The sequence below is a fragment of the Ovis aries genome, chromosome 5 (genome assembly GCF_016772045.2).
Source record: "Ovis aries strain OAR_USU_Benz2616 breed Rambouillet chromosome 5, ARS-UI_Ramb_v3.0, whole genome shotgun sequence".
NCBI classification, from domain to species: domain Eukaryota; kingdom Metazoa; phylum Chordata; class Mammalia; order Artiodactyla; family Bovidae; genus Ovis; species Ovis aries.
The window spans coordinates 64,210,251-64,215,128 of NC_056058.1; the positions used below are offsets into that span (position 1 = coordinate 64,210,251).

At 41.5% G+C, this 4,878-nt stretch overlaps 1 pseudogene; it reads left to right on the top strand.

Annotated features, from left to right (window-relative positions):
- Positions 1–2,260: 2,260 nt before the first annotated feature.
- Positions 2,261–2,361, top strand: LOC114115047 (U6 spliceosomal RNA; annotated as a pseudogene).
- The last annotated feature ends 2,517 nt before the right edge of the window (positions 2,362–4,878 follow it).

Consider the following 4,878-nt stretch of genomic DNA (forward strand, 5'->3'; position numbering starts at 1 on the left):
ATTTTAGAAGGGGAAAATAAATAAATGAAGGTCAAATGCTAGATTGTTAGTTCCTGAAGGATAAGGACTGACAGGAAGGGAAAATTGCTGCTTCTACCACTCTTGAATTCTTGTGGTTGGAATAATAATAAAATAGAAACAAGACAGGTTGACAGGAGAAAAAGAAGCACGTTTTAACTTGTGTGCAGGTAGGTCTTATAGAAATGGGACCTAAGAAGTGGCCAAAGCAGGCAGGCTTCATGCTTTTTGGGGAAAACAAAGCGATTTAGGTTTTGAGAGCTCAATTAGTGAGGAAACCAAGCAGAATATGGACTTGGGGTAGTGAATGAAAGAAGTTAACAAGATTTGCTTATACAGGCTGGTGGGCTAGAACTCCATATCTCTGGTGATAAGGGTTTCCTTTTACCTCCAGCTGCAAAGAGGGCACATTTCACAGGGGAGATTAATTTGCTGCTTTCAGGGAGACAGAGAGGATGGTCAGAGTGTCCTCTTGCATTGACTCTTTCATAAGTAACTTTAACTCAAAATAACCAATAGGCTATTTAGGCATATTAGGGGGCAGCCCCCTCTGAGACCCAACACAACCAATTTTGTTTAACATTTTCTCTAGGTCTTAGCTCTTGAACTCAGAAAATGTGTTTTGAATTCGCTTGAGGTAAAATCTCCAGATTTAGAGGATTAAGAAGTGTCAGGTATAAGGAAGGATTCTGTGGTGTGACTGTGCCTAAAATCTCTACCAGAGGGTGTAATGGGGGCGTTGGCAGTGTGTGATGGGGTGGTGCTTTCCATAGGCTGTACCTGAGAGGATAAAATAAGACATGGTACTGCAGCAGAAAAGAATTCACCTTGCTGCCTGGCTTTTTGGAGAGCTGAATATTTTACCTTTAGCAGCATTCCGAATTCTTTGTGGAGATTGGAAACAGTGACTAGAAACTATTAATATTTTTGGGTCTCTCAGTCACCCAGGAAGCAGTAAGGTGCTAACTGGCAAGAAGGGCTGAGGTGTCTTTTATTACAGCCCTTCAGGTGTGAGACTTGTTGCTGTGAAGGAATGGATTCCAGTGGGAGCCACCCTCTCAGCCTGTTTCACATCATGGCCTCCTCTGAGAAAAGTTAGAAACCTACCTTCTCTGACTGTGAGGCATTTCTCGGTTCGGGCAGACACAACTCGAGCTGAACTGCCTGTGCTCATGCTCATTTACAGTTAGATTTAGGAAAGCAGCCACGTTTGGCCAGCTCTGGGAGAGCGTGGCAGCTTCTGAGGAAACAGCTCTTCCCAGAGTGTGTGAAGAGCAGAGAAGCAAGACAAGATAGAAGACTCAGTCTCATGGCAGGAGCCTGCATTGCCGCTTTCTCAGAACCGCCTCCATCTTCCTCCTCTTCTGTCTCTGACACAATGCTACCATTCCAGCACTTTCCAAAATCCTGCAGTCATTCAATTTTATCTCAAAACATTTCCTTGGATGCCTGCTGTGTGCTGGGCCCTGTGCTAGATCCTGGGGCTGTCAGGAGACATAGAAAAGCTGCTCTGATGGAGTAAATTTGTCATTTGGGGAATGACTGTTGCTAGTGTTTTGAGCACAGTTGGCTGACAGGGATCAGTAAACACCAAAATAGCAATATAGAGTCATTTGCATGGGGAATGTTAACTTATTATGTATGTATATCTGGGTGAAGAGAGAGGAATATGGTGACCCATTTAAAAGTTCTTTACATCAGTGTTTCAAAATACTCAACTTTTAAATAAACCACTCTCTGTATTTAGCTGTATGCAGAATAAAATAGATAGGAAAATAAACAGCCTGCTGAAGTTCAGAAACAATTCTTGCCTATCCACAGGCAGTATAGAAAGGACCATCTCTTGTGGCTATGTGGTTTTATAGTTCTGTGTACAGTTTACCGGGGTCTCTTCATTTCTGTTTCTTCATTATGTTTCTCTCAATCCCAATTTTTTACCCTTATGTCCCCCAATATATGGCCCCCTTTCAATATCAAGTCTTCTTTTGAGCTGCCTGTGTGAAGAAATAGGGGTGATCCCACATGGAAAAGACGGGAATTGTGGCATTGAGTTCCAGCTGCCAGACTGCCTGCTTGAGACTCAGAGCAACAAAGGACATTGCCTTGTTAGGATGGATAGAAACCAGGATACAGTATGGAAAAACACTTGTACCCTTTGACTAAGATCCAAAGAGTATTTGTGGACAGTGAGTTGCAAGTAAAATCTATTCCTCTCAAACGTTATTACTTAGACAATAAAACAATATCTCTGTGCTTACATATACTAAAATTGGAACAATACAGAGATTAGCATGGCCCCTGTGCAAGGATTACACGCAAATTTGTGAAGCATTCCATATTTTTAAAGCCACAGTCATCAGGACAGTATGGTACTGGCACAAAGACAGAAATATAGATCAGTGGAACAAAATAGAAAGCCCAGAGATAAATCCACACACCTATGGACACTTTATCTTTGACAAAGGAGGCAAGAATAAACGATGGAGAAAAGACGATCTCTTTAACAAAGTGGTGCTGGGTAAACTGGTCAACCAGTTGTAAAAGAATGAAACTAGAACACTTTCTAACACCATACACAAAAATAAACTCAAAATGGATTAAAGATCTAAATATAAGACCAGAAAATATAAAACTCTTAGAGGAAAACATAGACAAAACACTCTCTGACATAAATCACAGCAGTATCCTCTATGACCCACATCCTAGAGTAATGGAAATAAAAGCAATAATAAACAAATGGGACCTAATTAAACTTAAAAGCTTTTGCATAATGAAAGAAACTATAAGCAAGGTGAAAAGACAGCCTTCAGAATGGGAGAAAATAATAACACATGAAGCAACTGACAAATAACTAATCTCAAAAATATACAAGCAGCTCATGCAGCTCAATTCCAGAAAAATAAATGACCCAATCAAAAAATGGGCCAAATAACTAAACAGACACTTCTCCAAAGAAGACATATAGATGGCTAACAAACATGAAAAGATGCTCAACATCACCCATTATCAGAGAAATGCAAATCAAAACCACAATCTCACACCAGTCAGAATGGCTGCTATAAAAGGTCTGTAAATAATAAATGCTGGAGAGGGTGTGGAGGAAAGGGAATGCAGACTAGTACAGCCACTATGGAGAACAGTGTGGAGATGCCTTAAAAATTGGAAATAGAACTGCCATACGACCCAGCAATCCCACTGCTGGGCATACACACTGAGGAAACCAGAATTGAAAGAGACACGTGTACTCCAGTGTTCATTGCAGCACTGTTTACAATAGCCAGGACATGGAAGCAACCTAGATGTTCATTGGCAGACGAATGGATAAGAAAGCTGTGGTACGTATACACAATGGAATATTACTCAGCCATTAAAAACAATGCATTTGAATCAGTTCTAATGAAGTGGTTGAAACTGGAGCCTATTATACAGAGTGAAATAAGTCAGAAAGAAAAACACCAATACAGTATCAGTTCAGTTCAGTTCAGTTCAGTCGCTCAGTCATATCTGACTCTTTGCAACCCCATGAGTTGCAGCACTCCAGGCCTCCTTATCCATCACCAACTCCTGGAGTTCACCCAAACTCATGTGCATCGAGTCGGTGATGCGATCCAGCCATCTCATCTTCTGTCGTCCCCTTCTCCTCCTGCCCTTAATCCCTCCCAGCATCAGGGTCTTTTCCAATGAGTCAACTCTTCGCATGAGGTGGCCAAAGTATTGGAGTTTCAGCCTCAGCATCAGTCCTTCCAATGAATACCCAGGACTGGTCTCTTTTAGGATGGACTGGTTGGATCTCCTTGCAGACCAAGGGACTCTCAAGAGTCTTCTCCAACACCACAGTTCAAAAGCATCACGCATATATATGGAATTTAGAAAGATGGTAATGATGACCCTATATGTGAGACAGCAAAGAGACACAGATGTATAGAACAGTCTTTTGGACTCTGTGGGAGAAGGCAAGGGTGGGATGATTTGAGAGAATAGCACCTAAACATGTATATTACCATATGTGAAACAGATCACCAGTCCAGGTTTGATGCGTGAGACAGGGTGCTCAGGGCTGGTGCACTGGGATGACCCAGAGGGATGGGATGGGGAGGGAGGTGGGAGGGAGATTCAAGATGGGGAACACATGTACACCCATGGCTGATTCATGTCAATGTATGGCAAAACCAATACAATATTATAAAGTAATTAACCTCCAATTAAAATAAATAGATTAATTTTAAAAAAGAAAATAAAAAAATCCCAATATCTCCATAAGCCTCAGTGACACAGCAATGGGGGAGATTAAGGTATGCTATTAGTTTGCTGATGAATCATAGGCAGGAAAACGATGGGATGCACCAAAAGGCTAACGGAATTAAATAGAGACAAGGGCTAAGGGAAACCAACAAGGATGATGCAGCATCTGAGTTCAAAAAATGGTACTACTCTTAGCCCTGAAAGGTCAAGGGAAGAAAGGAACTACAGGAGTTTGGAGGAAGGAATGCAGTAAGGAATTCAGAAAATAAACTCTGATCTCACTCTCTGATTTCTTGCTGGCATCTCTCATTAACTCACTTTATTAATCAGTAAAGTCATCTTCCAAGGACACAAAGCAGGATGGAGAAGAGTGGAGGGCACCTCTGGAGAGGCAAAGGGGAAAAGAACAAATAGCTTGCCTATGGGGAAGCAAAAGAAGGTAGCTAAAGGACAACAGAATTATCAATGAGAAGTTGTGAATTTTGTTATCAACTCTGCCATTTACTTATCGCTTGGCTTTGGGAAACCATGCCATACTCTGAGCCTCAGTTTTGCTAGCTATAGCATGGGAAGAGAGCCTTTGGCTTGTCAGGCCAAAGAGTTATGAGATAGTACTTT